Source organism: Piliocolobus tephrosceles, chromosome 15 (assembly GCF_002776525.5).
Source record: "Piliocolobus tephrosceles isolate RC106 chromosome 15, ASM277652v3, whole genome shotgun sequence".
NCBI classification, from domain to species: Eukaryota; Metazoa; Chordata; class Mammalia; order Primates; family Cercopithecidae; genus Piliocolobus; species Piliocolobus tephrosceles.
In genome coordinates this window covers 68,004,902-68,025,117 of record NC_045448.1, presented here as the reverse complement: position 1 = coordinate 68,025,117, position 20,216 = coordinate 68,004,902, and the positions used below count along the sequence as shown (strand labels likewise).

At 37.1% G+C, this 20,216-nt stretch overlaps 1 long non-coding RNA gene across 2 annotated transcripts in view; it reads left to right on the top strand.

Annotated features, from left to right (window-relative positions):
* Positions 1 to 20,216, top strand: part of LOC111550548 — a 121,827-nt gene that overhangs the window by 46,594 nt on the left and 55,017 nt on the right. For both annotated transcript variants that reach the window (XR_002734092.3, XR_002734091.3), the window contains exon 2: positions 19,772 to 19,919. This is a non-coding gene — a long non-coding RNA (uncharacterized LOC111550548). The remainder of the gene's footprint in view (positions 1 to 19,771; positions 19,920 to 20,216) is intronic.

Sequence of the window (20,216 nt, the reverse complement as noted above, 5' to 3'; positions counted from 1 at the left end):
AAGAGAGTCATTGAGGAATGGCAATCAGGAGAATCAAAGCTAGGGTGTCAGGATGGAATGAAGAGGAAGAAACTGCATTTTGTTAATAAATAGATTACTAGTAGTTCTGTAAATCAGCACCTTGAGGAAGATACTTATCATAAAGCCATGAGTTTAAGAGCTGCAAGAGACCATGGTGAATTTTAATTTCCCCATTCATTTTTCCAAGCAAGAAAATTGAGATCTCAAAACTTGTCTAAGATCTCACAAAGTGGGTGTCTCAGGGGTTGGGGGTGGTGGTTAAAGCTGAGATCAGAAGGCAGATTCTTGTATTTTCACTTCTGTGATCACTCTTCGTTACTTCAGCTAATATGTCCACTTTAGAGTTTAAATTCACTGAAATCTGGAGCATCAGTGATTGATATTTTTTAAAATGAACATGCTAAAAGTTATACAATGAATCAGTTTTATCCTTTAATAGAATCACTACAGAATTATACATTAATTCCAAAACTGATTTATGAACTGTGTAACCTTTGGCAAATTTCTTCTTCTTTCTACTCTTTCATTTTCTCATCTGTAAGATGAAGATATTGACCTTACAAAGTTGTTATAAGGTTTATAGAAAATGTATGTAGCACTATATCTACTCAAGAAATAGTACCTAGTGATTTAAAAAGAAATCACAGCTAGCATTTATTGATATGTGTTTCTGTTTCGTACTTTATATGAAATATCTCATTTGCTCATTTACATTATTTGTTTGAATATTATCATTTAAAATATATGATAATCTTTTTTTACCATATAAAGTTACAGTGCACTGTGTAACAACATTTTGGTCAGTAGAAGACTGCATATATGAAGATGGTCTCATAAGATTATAGTGGAGCTGAAAATTCCTATCACCTAAGTGACATTGTAGCCATCCTAATACCATAGCATAACACATTACTCACATTTGTTGTGATACTGGTGTAAACAAACCTACTGCACTTGCACTGCCAGTAGTATAAGTCTAGCACATACAATTATATATAGTATATAATGCTTGATAATGATTATAAACTACTATGTTTTTGGCTTGTGTGTTTACTGTATTATACTTCTTATCATTATTTTAGACTATACTCCTTCTACTTATATATATGAAAAAAGTTAGCTGTAAAACAGCCACAGGCAGGTTTTTCAGGAGGTATTCCAGAAGGAGGCATTGTTATCATAGGAGATGACAGCTCCATGCATGTTACTGCCCCTGAAGACTTTCCAGTGAGACAAGATGTAGAGGTGGAAGACAGTGATATTGATGATCTTGACCCTGTGGAGGCCTAGGCTAATGTGTGTGTGTACGTGTGTGTGTGTGTGTGTGTGTGTGTGTGTGTTTTAGATTTTAATTATGAAGTTTAAAAAGTTAAAAAAAAGAAAGAAAAATATCTTCAAGAGTAAGGATATAAAGAAAATTTTTTTTGCAAAGCTGTACAATGCGTTTGTGTTTTAAACTAAATATTTTTAGGAAAGAGTCAAAAGACTTAAAAAGTTTAAAAGGTTTATAAAATAAAAATGTTTCAGTTATCTAAGGTTAGTTTGTTATTAAAGAAAGAACAACATTTTTAAATATACTTATTGTAGCCCAAGTATCCGGTGTTTATAAAGTCTATAATAGTGCACAGTAATGTTCTAGGGCCTCACATTCACTCACCGCTCACTGACTTACCCAGAGCAACTTCCTGTCTTGCAAGCTCCTTTCATGGTAAGTGCCCTGCACAGGTGTACCATTGTAAATATTCAATATGGTATTTTACTATACCTTGTCTATGTTTTAATATGTTTAGATGCACAAATACTTACCATTGTGGTACCATGGCTTGCAGTATTTGGTACGGTAATGTGCTGCACAGGTTTGTAGCCTAGGAGCAATAGGCTATACCACATATCATAGGTGTGTAGTGGGCTATATCATCAAGGTTTATGTAAGTACATGCTATGATGTTCACACAATGGAATCGCCTAATGGCACATTTCTCACAAGGTATCCCTTTCATTAGGCAATGCATGACTGTATATTTCATTGCTCAAAGTATGTTCTTGCTATTCCTTTGGAATTCTTGCATTTGAGTAATTAGAAGAGCCAGATTTCTGAACATGAAGCTGCTACTTCCCTGCTACCAGTGCCTGACACCTTACAGGTGGAGCTGGGTCACCACAGGCAGTGCCTCCTGTCATGACACTTTGTGTTGTTTTATGTGGATGTGTATTAGATTCCTCTTGCTCCTGTAACAAATCACCATAAACTTAGTGGCTTAAAGCAACACAACTTATTATCTTACAGTTTTGGAGGAAAGGAGTCCAACATGGGTCTCATTGGGCTAAAACCAAGAGATTGGCAGGGCTGCATTCCCCCCTAGGCTGTAGGGGAGAATTTATTCCATGCCTTTTGCAGCATCTAGAGGCTTCCTACATTCCTTGGGTCATGGCTCCATTCTTCCTTCTTTGAAGCCAATAACATTAGGCCAAATCTGTCTCACACTGCTATTTCATTTCTACTTATAAGGGCCCTTGAGATTCTACTGGGTTCACCCAGATAATTTAGGATAATCTTATTATAAGGTTGGCTGATTAGCAACATTAATTTGATCTGCAGCCTTAATTTTCCCTTGCCATGTAACAAAACACATTTATAGAGTCTGGAAATTAGGATGTGGACATGTTTATGGTTTGGAGGGCATTATTCAGCTTGCTACAAAAAAGAAGTAGAAATCCCCAGTTAAGAGCTAAATAATCTCACTATACTGTATCTGTATCTCTGCAGGAAATAATCTGATAGTATTGACATATTCTTCACCAGTTTTGTTTTGTCTTCAGTGCTGCCTTGCAATAGTGAGATTTTTTTTTTTTTTTTGCCAGCAAAATAGTTTCTTTTATATAGAATTTATATGCAGCAATTTCTTTAAGATGTGTTAGTATTGGTCAGGCACTGTGGCTGACGCCTGTAATCCTCGCACTTTGGGAGGCTGAGACAGGCAGATCATGAGGTCAGGAGTTCGAGACGAGCCTGACCAATATGGTGAAACCCTGTCTCTACTAAAAATACAAAAATTAGTTGGACTTGGTGGCACACATCTGTAATCCCAGCTACTCAGGAGGCTGAGGCAGGAGAATCGCTTGAACCTGGGAGGCAGAGGTTGCTGTGAGCCAAGATCACGCAACTGCGCTCCAGCCTGGGTGACAGAGCCAGACTCCGTCTCAATATATGTGTGTGTGTGTTAGTATTATTATTCCTAATATTTCCCAATTACTTGTCCTCGAGATAGTGTAGCATTAGAAAGGCATTCTTGGTGGGGGTGGGAACCAGGAGGGAGTACAGAAGGGTCAGAGGGAATTAAGTATCTACTATGTCTTTGCCTTATGCATCCTGATCACCACACTGCATCTAGGAGTACAAGTGTTGCAGTCAGATGAGCCTGAGTTTGAATCTTACTGTCTCTTATTAGCTAAGTGACCCTGGGCAAGTTATTTAAATTTTATAAGCGGCGATTTTCTCACATGCAAAGCAAAAATGTTAGCGCTTATTTTACAGGGTTATTGATATTAAATGAGATAATGCACGCAAAGCATTTAACATACTACCTGACTCAGTGAGGACTCCATTAACATGAGCAGCTGTTGTGGTGGTTTTTATTTTATTATTTTTTTAAATTATACTTTAAGTTCTAGGGTACATGTGCACAACGTGCAGGTTTGTTACATATGTATACATGTGCCATGTTGGTGTGCTACACCCATTAACTCATCATTTACATTAGGTATATCTTCTAATGCTATCCCTCCCCGCTCCCCCCACCCCACAACAGGCCCCGGTGTGTGATGTTCCCCTTCCTGTGTCCAAGTGATCTCATTGTTCAATTCCCACCTATGAGTGAGAATATGCGGTGTTTTGTTTTCTGTTCTTGCAATAGTTTGCTGAGAATGATGGTTACCAGCTGCATCCATGTCCCTACAAAAGACATGAACTCATCCCTTTTTATGGCTGCATAGTATTCCATGGTGTATATGTGCCACATTTTCTTAATCCAGTCTGTCACTGCTGGACATTTGGGTTGATTCCAAGTCTTTGCTATTGTGAATAGTGCCACAGTAAACATACGTGGGCTTGTGTCTTTATAGCAGCATGACTTACAATCCTTTGGGTATATACCCAGTATGGGATGGCTGAGTCAAATGGTATTTCTAGTTCTCGATCCTTGAGGAATCGCCACACTGTTTCCCACAATGGTTGAACTAGTTTACAGTCCCACCAACAGTGTAAAAGTGTTCCTATTTCTCCACATCCTCTCCAGCACCTGTTGTTTCCTGATTTTTTAATGATTGCCATTCTAACTGGTGTGAGATGGTATCTCATTGTGGTTTTGATTTGCATTTCTCTGATGGCAAGTGATGATGAGCATTTTTTCATGTGTCTGTTGGCTGTATGAATGTCTTCTTTTGAGAAATGTCTGTTCATATCCTTTGCCCACTTTTTGATGGGGTTGTTTTTTTCTTCTAAATTTGATTGAGTTCTTTATAGGTTTTGGATATTAGCCCTTTGTCAGATGAGTAGATTGCAAAAATTTTCTCCCATTCTGTAGGTTGCCTGTTCACGTTGATGGTAGTTTCTTTTGCTGTGCAGAAGCTCTTTAGTTTAATTAGATCCCATTTGTTAATTTTCGCTCTTGGCATTGCTTTTGGTGGTTTAGACATGAAGTCCTTGCCCATGCCTATGTCCTGAATGGTACTGCCTAGGTTTTCTTCTAGGGTTTTTATGGTTTTAGGTCTAATATTTAAGTCTCTAATCCATCTTGAATTAATTTTTCTATAAGGTGTACGGAAGGGATCCAGTTTCAGTTTTCTACTTATGGCTAACCAGTTTTCCCAGCACCATTTATTAAATAGGGAATCCTTTCCCCATTTCTTGTTTTTGTCAGGTTTGTCAAAGATCAGATGGTTGTAGATGTGTGGTATTATTTCTGAGGGTTCTGTTCTATTCCATTGTTCCATATCTCTGTTTTGGTACCAGTACCCATGCTGTTTTGGTTACTGTAGCCTTGTAGTATAGTTTGAAGTCAGGTAGCATGATGCCTCCAGCTTTGTTCTTTTGGCTTAGGATTGTCTTGGCAATGCAGGCTCTTTTTTGGTTCCATATGAAAGTAGTTTTAAAGTAGTTTTTTAGTAGTTTTTTTCCAATTCTGTAAAGAAAGTAATTGGTAGCTTAATGGGGACAGCATTGAATCTATAAATTACCTTGGGCTGTATGGCCATTTTCACAATATTGATTCTTCCTATCCATGAGCATGGAGTGTTCTTCCATTTGTTTGTGTCCTCTTTTATTTCACTGAGCAGTGGTTTGTAGTTCTCCTTGAAGAGGTCCTTTACATCCCTTGTAAGTTGGATTCCTAGGTATTTTATTCTCTTTGAAGCAATTGTGAATGGAAGTTCATTCCTGATTTGGCTGTCTGCTTGTCTGTTACTGGTGTATAAGAATGCTTGTGATTTTTGCACATTAATTTTGTATCCTGAGACTTTGCTGAAGTTGCTTATCAGCTTAAGAAGATTTTGGGCTGAGACGATGGGGTTTTCTAAATATACAATCATGTCATCTGTAAACAGGGACAATTTGACTTCTTCTTTTCCTAACTGAATACCCTTGATTTCTTTCTCTTGCCTGATTGCCCTAGCCAGAACTTCCAACACTATGTTGAATAGGAGTGGTGAGAGAGGGCATCCCTGTCTTGTGCCAGTTTTCAAGGGGAATGCTTCCAGTGTTTGCCCATTCAGTATGATATTGGCTGTGGGTTTGTCATAAATAGCTCTTATTATTTTGAGATACGTTCCATCTCTCTGAACTTCAGTTGCCTTGTTTGCAGGGGATGGTTGTTGTATTAGATGCTCTCTAAGATTCATCCATTTCTAACAATCCATGATGGACTGGGCTCTGTGGCTCATGCCTGTAATCCCAGCACTTCGGGAGGCCGAGGCTGGTGGATCATGAGGTCAGGAGATCAAGACAATCCTGGCCAACATGATGAAACCCTGTCACTACTAAAAATGCAAAAATTAGCTGGGTGTGATGGCGTGCACTTAAAATCCCAGGTACTCTTGAAGCTGAGGCAGGACTATTGCTTGAACCTAGGAGGTGGAAACTGTGATGAGCCGAGATTGCGCCACTGCACTCCAGCCTGGCGACAGAGCAAGACTCCATCTCATCTCAAAAAAAAAAAAAAAAAAAAGTCCATGCTGTTAGATATTATTCTCCCTATATGAAAGGTTTGATTAACTTTATTTCATTTTATTGCTGAAGAGTGAGCTGTGTAGATTTTAATTACGGATTCAATATCTGTGTTCTAAAGGTTATATATCCATTGAAGTTATTTATTCCTTGAGATGGGTCAGATAAATTATATATTTTTCAGATACTGTCCTTTTAATCTTAACTTTCAAATTTCATGGCATAAATTTGGCCATAGTATTCTCTTCTGATTAAAAAAAAGTCTCTACTGTTTCTGTAGCTATGTCCTTTATATCTGCTTTTAAGATTACTTTCTATTTGTCTTTTCTCTTTTTTGTTCTTTATTGTTTTGGCTAGTAGTTTGTCTAATTAGTTTTTTTTTGTTTTCAAATCAACTTTTGTTTTTTTGTAATTTATACAAATTATTTATATAAATTTTAAATTTCTAAATATATGGGATTACTTTTGTATTTGACTGCTAATCTGTACTTGTTCAGAGATTGTGATCTGAAAGACAGAGATTCTTTAATACTTGTTGAGAATTGCTTTTTGTTCTAATAGATGATCAATTTTTATAATTTTTCTACATAGGCTTGAGAAAAGTATGGTTTCTTTCATTGGTGGATGCAATTTTATAGGCAAAATATGAAGCAATGCATAGTAATATTTTATTTTTAATATTTTGTTTTTGATTTATCAGTTACTAAAAAAGATGATCAAATCTCTCATTATAATTTTGCCATTATCAATATGTCCTTGCATTTCAACTGATTTTTGCTTTTCATGTCTTGACGCTATATTATTAGGTACATGCAAGTTGCCATTTTTACATCTTCCTGCTAAATTGTTGATGCTTTTAATATATAATGACCTTCTTCATTTCAATATTTTTTTTTGCCCTAAATTGCATTTTATCTGCTATTAATATAGTGACAAAAGCTTTTTTCTTTAGTGGTGGGAGGGCAGATATCTTGTTTCTTTCTTTACTTTCAAACTTCTGTGTCTTTATGTTTTGGGCATCCCTCTTTCAAATACATACAAACATATTTCTATGTTTATTCAATCTTAGCGTTTGTAACCAACTTGTATTTTATTTTCACTGAAGATCTTTTAAACTGGAGAATTTAGTTTTTAAATATTTGCTTTTATTAATGGCATTTGGGAATTTATTTCTACCATATTATTTCATCCTTCCCTTGCTTTCCTCTTTAGTAGTTACATTGGGGCTTAAATTTGGAAATTATGTACCTAGAGGCAAGTGTAGAAGCCATTGGAATGAGTATATTGTCAAGAATAAGAGTAAAGGAGTTGAGGCGGCAGAACTTGGAGGAAAGTTTATCAAGCCAGTAGAAAGAGATCCTACGAAGAGACTGATGAATTCTGAACAGAGAGACAGGAAAAGGATCTGGAAAGGGTAATGTCTTAAGAGTCCAGCAGGTGAAAAGCTTTCAAATAAGAGTGCATGGTTAGCAATACCAGATGCTACCGAGTCTATGACAGGGAATTACATTTTGTGGCTAGAAGATTATTGAAGACTTTTGAAATAAATATTTCAATGCAGTAGTAGGAACAGAAGTTTTATGGACAAAGAAAAGGCATGATATAGAATACAATCTTTGACTGAAGGATTTGTAACAATAGAGGAACTTTAGCATGAGAAGGAAAGCACCCGTCAAGATGTAGAAGCAATAATGCAACAGAACAGGAGCAACTGATGAGCCAAAGTCATCAATATAATGAAAATTCCACATTTGTCTTCTGATGTAGGTTTCTTTTCAAGAATCCACTTAGAGACTGCACAGATTACATGCCTAATTACGAGTTGGAAGAACTGCAATATAAATGACAAGGGTGTCTCAATAGGCAGCACTGATGAATCCATTAATTTGGGTATCATTGATCAAGCACTGTGAAGTTAATCCCGCAATGTGGGTTAGATCAGAGCATACATTAATAAACGCACTTGCATTTGACCTATAAAATGAATGATCAACATGTCCCATAGGGCCGCGAAACTCGTGAGCTCTCTGAAGAATCATCACTATCACTAAGCCATTTTAAAGGCCTGGTTTTAGATTTTCATTAGGAGAAATATCTCTGAATGCCTCTGCTAATGAAAACCAAGTGCCTAATTTCTGCTAAAACAGACTCAAGGCAATTATTAAAGTTTTTGCTCTTAAAGTGAAAATAAAGTCATTTTACTTTACTTGTACCTTTTGTCTTCTTTCCTTTGGGAAGTGACTGCAATTACCAATTTATTTAGCAAATATTTGTTGAGCAACATCAAGAGTGTGACACTTACCCTAAGTGGTACTAACTGATCAAATAGCTCAGGAGGAGCTATTTCTATTTTATTTTTAAAAAAGAATATTTTAACTAGGATATACTTCCTCTAGGCATCTTAAATAAAGCATTGTTTTAGGGGAAGGGCAGTTATCCACACTGCTGAGAGCTTTGACTGCTTAGACAAGGCTTTATCACCTTTCTAGAACTCTAAAAGTTGTGCAGTGAGAAAAACATAATGGGTGGCTTCGTTTTGAAGTGGCCACGCTTAAAAAAGAGGATTTCTCTTTTTAAGGAAAACCTTTTTTTGTTGTTGTTGTTTTAAAATGAAAAGTAAGTGCCCCAAAACTCACCTAGATATTGGGAGGGTGCTTTATTTGCTCTGTATCATCAAGTAACAAGAGTTTGATAATTGTTCTTTGGAAGCTCAAGAAGGAGTTGTTTAGGGCTTGAGTAGTATATAGAGTAGAGGAGAGATGGGGTAATAGGGTCTTAGTAGGAGGATGACCTGGATATCAGTCAGGACCTAAGCAGGGAAGAGGGTTAGTAAGACAGTTATTGTAGGAGAATGGCTGAATATATTTATGATGTGAAATATCCCATTTGAAGTTAGTTTTTGATCTGTAGTATAATTTAATTTCCTTCCAAAATCCTCAATAAAAGTCAGCTTTACATAGCACCCATATTTAATGGGGCTTTGGGTGATGCAGGAAGAGGAGCTCTCCCATGCTTGGGACAGAGTGGGAATGAGGAAGAACTCAGCTGGAGGTGAGATGGCAAGGAGGGGCATTTCAGAAAGAGTAGGAATCGGACACAGGGAGCCTTTTGGGAACCCATGGAAGTATTGTGGTGTGGTGAGATTTTTCACAGAAAGTAGAATGATTACAGTGACTTTATTTATAAATAAATGGTTCCTGATTCTTGAGTGCCAGAGAACTTGGGGATAGCCAGCTTACTCTTGAAATACTGATAGCAATGCCTGTTGGTCATAAGAATGTATTCCCTCAGGCAGCCCAGGAAAATAAAAACAATGAAAAAAAAAAGCTGGATCTTGAAAGTTCTAGGACTCAAATTGGAAATAACAGACTTTTCAAAGAGGGAAATGAAGACATCCTAACTTTGCTTTCACCTGCGGGGACTCTGGATAACTGACTTATCCTTCCCAAGCCTTAGTTTCTCAATCTATAAAATCAGAGAATTAAGCAAGTTACCTATTAGAAGAGTGCCTGCCACATATGAAGTGCTTAATAAATGCTAGCTTCTAAAGAAGGTGACTCTGATGCTACCCAAATAAGTCATTTATCCTTTTAACATTGCATACCTGGAGTGTGCCAGCATCTGCTAGACTAAGGCTAAGACTCACCCTTCTATTCTCCAGTTTTATTACCATTGAGAAATACGAGAGGATGAATTGGGATCCAAACTTTATATTTGAAAGCACACTTTGGGAGGCCGAGACGGGCGGATCATGAGGTCAGGAGATCGAGACCATCCTGATCGAGACCATCCTGGCTAACACGGTGAAACCCCGTCTCTACTAAAAATACAAAAATTAGCTGGGCAAGGTGGCGGGCGCCTGTAGTCTCAGCTACTCGGGAGGCTGAGGCAGGAGAATGGCGTAAACCCGGGAGGCGGAGCTTGCGGTGAGCTGAGATCCGGCCACTGCACTCCAGTCCAGGCGACAGAGCAAGACTCCGCCTCAAAAAAAAAAAAAAAAAAAAAGAAAGCACAACACTACCATAGTGCAGGGCCCCTGGCAAAAAGAGAAGAGAAAATGGGGCATCCTATCATTCTTTTGTAAACTGAGCAGCAGAGGGAGCTGCCATGATGTGCTTGCTTCTTAGAGACAGGACATGAATGAGGAAACACCACCTCTTGGGAACAAGCAGCCCTGGGAGAGCATGAAAGGAGCACTTGTTCCAGTTGGAAATAATGTAATCTCACCACTTCTGAGTGGGACTTGGCCCAGTGCTGCTTGGTCTATTCTCACCATCATATAAATGATTCCTCTTCTAATCTCGCAAATGTGCATGTGTGTGCAGTTTTAAACGTTTGAGAGAATGGATTTTGTATTAAAGGCATCTCCATTCATGTTTATTAATGGAGAGGTTGTAGAAGCAGGACTGGTGTTTGTTTCATTTATTTAGCACTTGTGACAAGATGGCTCTGGGCCTGGCCAGTGCGAGGACATTACTTTATTGATTAAATAATGTGATGAAAGGGAATGGTGCTTATGTGTTGAGAGATTATTGCCAGAGACACTTGGCCAACGAAGTGCTGAAAGGAAAGCAGTGTGACACTTTCACTGCGAGTAAGTAATTAGCAGCCAGTTGGAACTGAAATGAAGTGTCCTGGGGAAAGTTCCCATTAATGTTGCAGGTTTGCATTTTTAAAGGCATACGGAAACATACATTTTACTTCTTCATGTTTTGACTCTGAAATAATAAAAAATAAACATCGGAAACTACAGTGATATAGAACAATATCTTTGAAATGGCACAAAATAAAACTGCCCAAGTTTATATAAAAGGAACACAATTCTAACCTCAGGTATCATATATAAAACAGTAAAAAATTCAAACAATGCATTTATTACATTACTTTATTGCAGTTCTAAAAAACATCTACAACTCACAGAAATATTCTAGGGTCCGTGTGAAGAAGACGTCCTATACAGGCATTTATGGGAGAAAATAGGGCTGGACTATTCAAGACTGTAACCTGACATTTGTTCTTTAACCCGTGGAGTGATTTGAAGGATGGATATTTTGCCCAGAGAGATGGGGATCTGTAAGAACTTGAGGCACTTGTAGGTCTAGTTTGAGTGATGGCATCAGGATTTACTCTGTGTCTCATGCAGATAGTCTAGCACTACTGGAAGTGCATAAATGGGCATTTGCAGCTCCTTTTGACAACTTGGTCTTTATTCCATCATGTCTGTAACTCTTGAGAATTTTGCTCCTTACTTTTTGTTCTTCATTATTTATCTTTTTCTCTCATTAACCTGCCTGTCTGTATTCTTTTTCTTTTTCTCTCTCTTCTTGTTCTTCTTGGTAGAGCAAATAGTTAAAACAAGGACTCTGAAGTCTCTCTTCCTAGATCCAAATCCTGATTCTGTAACTTACTTGCTGTGTGACCTTGGGAAAGCTGCTTGACATTTCTGTGCTTCACTTTCCTGATTTGTAAAATGATGATAATAATAGTGCTTACTCTTAAGGATGCTACAAGAATAAAATGATTTAAAATATTTGAAGTGCTTAAGCCGTTCTTGACACATAATAAATGCTATCATAATTTGTACGTATTTGTACAATGAATTAATACATTGGTTTGATTCCCACTGATTCAAAAACATTTAATCACTCTGTAAGACCTCCAGAAAGATGCCAAAATTATTACCAAGAGATTCAAGGTACTCTATTATTTGGCTGTAACCTGTCTTTTAAACCTCTTTCATGACATACTCCATCACATCCCATATTCAAGTCACTTGAGTGTAGTCATGCCATAATTTATATGTTTGAACCCTCCAAACCTCATGTTTCATGAATTTTATCTTCAATATTGGAAGTGGGCTTAATGGGAAGTGTTTGGATCATGGTGGCAGATCCCTCATGAATAGATTAATGCCCTCTGGTGGGAGCTGGAGATGAGTGAATTCTCTCTCTTAGTTTCTGTGGGAGCTGGTTGTTAGGAAGAGCCTAGCATCTCCCTTCCCTCTCTCTTGCTTCCTTTCCCACTGTATAATCCCTGTACATGCAGGCTCCTCTTCACCTTCTGCCATGAGTGCAAGCAGTCTGAGGACTTCATGACAAGCAGATGCTGGCACCATTCTTCTTGTACAGCCTGCAGAACTGTGAGCCAAATAAACCTCTTTTCTTCATAAACTACTCAGCCTCAGGTATTCCTTTATAGCAACACAACTGAACTAAGATAATTCATCACAGCTTGAATTTGCCGTATGTTTTCTAACTTCCCCAAACTACTCACTCAGTAGAAATACTCCCATTTCTTCTTGTTTTCTGCCACTCAAATGCTGAACACCTATGTTTTTATCACTTCAGATTTTGAACATTATCAGCATATGAAAAGTTCCCTGTGTAGACCTCTCCCTATTTACCAAGGTTGTGGGATGCTGAATGATGGCCTCATACCCCAAATGGCCACATTCTAATCCCTGGAATCAGCAAATATTACCTTATATGGCAAAGGCTGTGCAGAGGGATCAAGGATCTTGAAATAGGAGATTATCTTGGAGTATTCACCTGATCCCTAATGCAATCCTGAGTATCATTATAAGAGGGGGGCAAAGGCAGAATTCACACAGACAAAAGAAGAGAAATTAATATGACCATGGAAACAGAGATTGGAGTGATGCAGCCACAAGCCAAGAAATGCCAATGGCCACCAGTAGTTGGAGGAGGCAACCTCCAGGAGGAGCCTGGGCCTATCTACACCTTGATTTTAGCTCTGTAAGACTCATTTTGGACTTCTGGCCTCTAGAACTATGGAAAAGTACATTCATGTTGTTTAAAATCACCAAGTTTGTGGTTATTTGTCACAGCAGCCATAGGAAACCAATACAATGGTATTGTGGTCTATGATTTTTTTCAATACATTTTCTTAATTTGTTTTAAAATTTACATACAGCAAAACTCACCCTTTTTGGTATATAGTTCTATGAGCCTTAACAAATGTACAAACTCATATAACCATCATCACAATCAAGATATAGAACAGTTCCATCACTGCCTCACCCCCTGCATACCCAAATATCCTTGTGCTACTCCTTTGTAGTTAAACTCTTTCTACACTCTTTTTTTTTTTTTTTTTAATTATTTTTTGAGACTGGGTTTTGCTGTATCACCTAGGCAGGAGTGCAGTGATACAGTCATAGCTCAGTGCAGCCTTGACCTCCTGGACACAAGCAATCCTCCTGCCTCCACTTCCCAAGTAGCTGGGACTACAGGTGCATGCCACCATGCCTGGCTATTTTTTTAAAATTAATTTTTTGTAGAGATGGGGGGTCTTGCCATGTTGCCCCGGCTGGTCTTGAACTCCTTGGCCCAAGCAATCCTCTGGCCTCACCTTCCCAAAGTGCTGGGCTTAGAGGTGTGAACCACTGCACTTGGCCCCTTTATACACTCTTAATCCCTGGCAACCACAGATCTTTCACAACTATAGTTTTACATTTCCCAGAATGTCATCTAAAGAGAGTATTTTCATATGCAGCTGTTTTCAGTCTAGCTTTTTTCATTCCATATAATGCATTTGAAATTCATCCCATGTGGTCGTATGTATCAATAGTGCATTCTTTTATATTGCTGAACAGTATTCCATTTTATGAATATACTAAACAGTATTCCATTTTAGGAATGTACTAGTTAGTTTATCTATTCCTCAGCTGAGGAACATTTAGGTGGTTTTTAAATTTCACTTGGGTAAATACTTAGGAATGGAATTGCTGAGCTGCATGGTAAGTATATGTTTAATTTTTTAAATTTTTTTTCTTTTTTTTGAGACAGCATCTTACTCTGTCACCTAGGCTAGAGTGCAGTACCATGATCATAGCTCACTGCAGCCTTGAAATCCTGGGCTCCAGCTATCCTCCTGCCTTAGCCTCCCAAGTTCCAGGACTACGGGAACACTCCACCATGCCCAGTATATATTTAATTTTATAAGAACTTGTCAAGCTGATTTCCAAAGTGTCTGTACCATTTTCCATTCATATCAGCTATATCTGAGAGTTGCAGTTGCTCTGCATCTTTTCCAACACTTAATATTGTCATTTGAATTTTAAAAAATGTTTTTATTTTGGTCATTCTGATACTTGTGTAGTGGCATCTCATTATGGTTTTAATTTACATTTTTCTAATGACCAGTGATGCTAAGCATATTTTTAATGTCCTTGATTTCCATCTCTGTGTCTTCTCAGATGAGCTGTCTGATTTTTATTTTTTTTAGCAGTCAGGAAACCAATGTAACCTTAGCAATAGTGAATGTCAAGTTCAGAGTTATATATTAGTGATTGCTTTCAAATGAAACTTTTTGTCTTAGTCAGTTTTGGCTACTATAACAGACTACTATAGATTGGGTATATTGAACAACAAACATTTGTTACATTTATTTCTCACAGTTCTGGAGGCTGGAAGTTTCAGTTCAGGGTGCCAGCATGGTCATGTTCTTGGTGAGGGTCCCCTTCCTGGTTTACAGGTGGCTGACTTCTCCTTGTATCCTTACATGGCAGAGTAAGAAAAAAAAATGTCTCTTGTTCTTTTTCTTATAAAGGCATTAATCCCATTCATAAGGGCTGCACCTTGTGACCTAATTACTTCCCTAAGGCCCTCCCTCCTACTAGCATTGATTTGGAGGTTAGGATTTTAACATATGAATTTTAGAGAGACCCAAACATTCAGCCCATAACACATACTGTTTCACATACTTTAAATTTAGAAGCACTTAATTATACTATGAGGAGTCAGCCTCAAGCATTACTTTTACATAAAACAGTTCTGATAAATGTGTGATTTAAGGTAACAATAACTTTGTGAAATTAGATACAATGAGCAATATAACATTTATTCAGGTTCTAGTTACTATTGTTCTTTAGCCATTATATAGTCATAACATAATCTGCAGAGCAGATTGAGTTCTTCCTCATTAGCATTTTCTTGAATTGGTACCTTGACTTAAAAGATGACCCAAGTCACTGTGTTATTGGTCTTTTGTTTTTCCTCTGAAGGCACTGGCAACTCCATCCCTTTGTGATTCACTTGCAGTTTTATCACTTGAAATAGTGAGTTTATCTTTTCTTCTTAAATACTACCTATTTCCTTAGAATTCACATTTCAAGAACTCCCTGGATATTCCAAATACATTGCCATTTTAAGAGGTTCTCCATTCCATTTTTCAATTATCCACCAATAATTCTGCCTTTAATCCTAGCAAAGAACTTTCTCTACAAAAGACCCCTAAGCCATCATCATTCCCCCAGAGAAAATGATTCTCCAATCTTCCCCTCAATTTCTTCTTGTAAACATTGAGTCTTTGACGCTCTTCCCGGAGAGTTGTTAGCCTTTTGTCTCTTCTTCTATATGAATGGACTTTTGCAATCAGACTTGAGTATAGTCTTGAGCTGAACTCAATGAACAAATAATTTTGGCACTGCTGTTGTATTTATAACTCTGTAGTAGAAAAAAGGGGTTTATAATCTGTTTTCACTACTGAAAACAGGGTAAGTAAGGGTTTGCTGCTACTAATCTTACTCCGGGAGCACTATCTTATTTTTAAGATAGGTACATAAAAAATCAACTCAAGAAAATGTTTCTTGAATGAAGCAAAGTGTTTTGCAGCCCCAGCTATAGATTTAGATGCCCTAGCTCACTCCATTTGGGAATATTCTCTTCCAGGCTATAATTTCTTCCTTCTCTTTCATAAGACTGGAGGAGGGAGAGTCAGTTACCAATCTGGTTATAACATAACTGCAAATAACCATGTTGTCAGGTAACTTGTCTTTCATGTGATAGAATACATTGGTTTGAAAACATATAAGAAAATATTTTACTGGGATCTTTCAGAAAAAAAAATTTATAAGACATACTTGCCCGTGCCTTTTTGGAACAATTTATTCCTTGCTAAAGTATCTGCTTGTTGCTATACAGATGCAGTCTGAGAGATTAAAAAATTAAAACCATCAGTGTGTCCTACATAAAAGCAAATGAGCTTCTCAGGCTTTAGAGGACTTTTATATATGTGGTTTTTTTGTAGGCTAATTTAAATGTTAATAAAAAGATAAGAGAATTGATCCAAATGTCTTTATTCTTATACTCATAAACCAAATTCTGCACATTGGTTCAGAAATATTGAGCCTTTAACCAATTATAAACATCTCCATTCTAATTATTTACATTGAAGTACTTTTAAAGATTGCATCTAAGCATGCAGTGATCGAAACAAATGTTTTTGTAAGTTTTTTTCTATAATGTCCCCCATTTTTTACAAATGTTTAGAATATTTAGACATATTTCAGGTGTTTTGGGATCTTCTTGTTGCTATTCATTGGCATGAGATGAGTTGATTAATAAACTGATGGATCACCTAGTTCTCCAGTTGGTTCTTCACATTTGTGGTACAGGTCAGGATTTCTAAGAGAATAATGAAACATACTCATACCTATTATCCCTGCAAGAGGAAGGCTGCAAAGGCAGGGACGAATCCCACTCAAGCCACCATCCATAGAAATCCACTGGCTTAGCATGTTTCCTCTCTTAATTATGTTTTGCTGAAGACCGATATTAACAGCATTCTGCCAGGAAAACACTAAAGGACTGTGTCAGAATAAAGAAGACTAAAGAGAAATGACAACTGAATTCAGGGCATGACGCATGACATTTGTTTTTTTTTGACCATAAAAATAGTATTGAGATCTGAATAAAGCCTATAAATTAGATAAGAGTATTATATCAATGCTAGTTTTCTGATTTTGATAATCTTTTGGTTTCATTGGAGAATTTCTTCTTTATTGGAAACATACACAAGTATTTAAAAATAAAGGGGTTTCATGACTACAACTTTTACTCAAATGATTAAAAAACTCAGAATCTATTAAAAATGTGTGCATATATACATACGTATATACACAGAGGTATACATGTGTATATAAGGCATAGACATTCTGTGTATGTCTGTGCATGTACACACAAAGAGAGATACAGCAAATATAGTAAAATGTTAACATTTGGGGAATGCGGATGAAGGCTACATGAGAATTCTTAGAACTATTCTAAAAACTGCTTTTTTAATCATTAGGTTGGTGAAAAATAAAAGCTCTTTACTAGGAGTCTGAAATTTTGGCAAAATAACTAGTTAAAAAAAAAGAAAAAAATCCCAGCTTGCATGTTTTTGAGAGGGGAACAGGTAGCTCAGAAGCAATAGTATAGCAGGAAAAATGCAACCAAATATGGGAAACTGTAGGCATTATTAAAAACTAGTAAACACTATTAGTCTACATATTCTTATATGGTTGTATTTCAAAACCTAAAACTAAATTTTCACTTAGGAAAATATATTAAATGAATGAGAACAAACCCACCCAGGAAGTGGGAAGTAGTAAATTCTGTAGTGTTTTCTCTGTAGTTGTTGACAAATGCCAACCTGGCTTTAGTGTATACATAGGATGATTCCGTTTATTTTTATGAGTGTTGATACCTTCCAGATGTTTGTTTTATTAACCTACCTAATTTTCTTCTTTCTAGTAATGAAAGCACTGAGTCCTGTTAATTTCAGAGCAAACAGCAAATACATAGTGGATTCTTACAGATATATTTCCTCATTAAATTTGCTAATTTTTATGAAACATTAAACAGATTAAATAATGAGAAATAATTCTACTTTATATTATATTTTACCAAATCTTCCTGTCAAAAGAAATATTTTTCGTCTTTGTATCAGACACTGCTTACTCAGTATATATATTTCCCGCAAGACTCCTCTTCCTGTCCACAGATCTCTGTGCTTCAGGGCAAACAACCTCATTCCTAGTTCCAGGAGGCAGAGCTTTTCTAATCCAATCACAGTGATTCTATACCCTAACAGTGACTAGTTTAGGAATTGGCATATAACTCATTTTTAGCAAAGGAAAGTTGCTAATTGGGATTTAAGGGGCAGTTAGTTGACTCCTGAAAAAGAGACCTTTGTTCTTGTCACTGTGATGCTGGATGTGACACCTGGATCTGTGCAGCCTTCATAGGACAAAGCTGATGAAGGATGGGAGAGTGGAAAGGTGGAAAGAATCTGAGTCCCCAATGACAGTGATAAGCTGCTGAATCAATCAGCCCTGGCACTGTTATTACATTTGGATGTGCAGATATTATTGACTATTATACCTAGAAATTTGTGTCTTTTGAAGGTGAATACATACTAACTTTTCATTAAGTATTCTAAAAGTTTTCTACAAAATTTTAAATTTCATGATTATTAAAAAGCTAGTAAGATTTATCAAGCCAATTAGATGATACAGAATTTTGTATTTTATTTAAACCAACCATAGAAATATGTATTTCTTGAGTCATAGTCACAATCTCATTTATTTTCTGAGATGTATATTAACAGTTTAGAATGAGAAATTTATGAAAAAGAAGATAAAGGAATTCTGGCTGTAAAGTGAAAGTAATATTTACCTACTTTGTAAAGTGATAGTGAGAACTGAATGAGTTATATTGAAAGCTCATAGAGCAGTGGCCAGCAGGTTGTGAGTTCAACAATTATTGTTAACAATAGCAATGATAATTCTTCTTCTTTTTTTGTGGCTTTTGCTGCTAAAATACTTGCTATCTTAATTTTAATTGTTTTTATTTTAAGTAACAGACTCTCTGAGAAGCAATGAACACCTCCAGTGAATTCAACTGGGGAGTTTTGGGGAATAAATATTATCATTTCTAGTTCTTAGATGAAAAAAACTGAATCATATGGTTGGGACTTTCTATGCAACATCTTCAAATACACTCTTGATCATCACATGGATACCAAGTCCAACATAGCATCATTTAAAAATTTGAAGGGTACCAAGGTGTACTCCAGTGTGTGTCAAGCAGTGGACCATATTACAGTGGTAGATTATGAGGCCAATTTAGTGGGGTTGCAACCAAGAATTGAATTATTATGGAGTAGGACTGGTAAAATAAGAGTGAATTGTCTGTAATAAGGTAAATATTGTTTTGTGAAACCTTGTTTTGGTAATGTATGCGTGTATTGGTTTACATTACAAATGTACTTCTCACTATGAGTTTTGATTATTGGTATAGTGGAGAAACAGGGGCTCCACAGCCAGACATTCTTGGCTTCCAATATGATTGGCCTGTTTTACAGAAAAGAGCATGGAACTGTGCCTACAAGCTAACAGGCGTTCAAAACAATGTCCCTTCTTTACTGCCTCTGTCCATAGGCTGCCCCCACCTTCTTCAGTGTGGACTTAAAGTTTTGGAACAACAGAGTAATGCAACACTGATATTAGCAAACAAAGTGTCCTTAAACAAACAGGTATCACTGCTTCATATATTACAAATTCATCCAATCTTGGCACACCAGGAGCTCTGAAGCAAGGTTCTGAAGCAAGGAAAATCAGTTGTATTTAAACAATGACAAATAGTGTCTCCTGAGCTGCTCATAGCCAAGAAATCACTCTGGCCCCATTCTTAAAATAAGATATTTGGTTAGAACTATTGATTGTTTTCACTTTTGTTACCTTAGCAGAATGACGCATCATCCATCAAAAATGTGAGTGTGAGGATGATGGGACCATTCTGGCACACTGAGCAGCAGGGCCCTCCGAGCCCTCAGATGTCGTCCAGCCAGGTGTGTGGGGGCCACTTGCCATGCACAGCTTCTCTCAGCAGAGGTGAGTTAAGGGGAGGGAGAGGGTAAATGTGTTATCACATGCTACCCATTGCTTGTTACACAGGGAGCCCACATCTCAAGTCCAGTGCATTTATTTGATATTACTCACCTTAGTTCCTTGTTTACCTGGGTGGAATGCTCAGGGGGAGGAACCAAGACATGTTATTTGATTTGACTGACATAATATTGAGCAGAAAAAGACGAATTCTCCTTCCCACCTCCTTTCCTTCTCTTCTTTTCTTCTTCCTCTTCTTCCTCCTCCCCTTCTACCTTCCTTTTCTTCTTTAATAAAGCATCC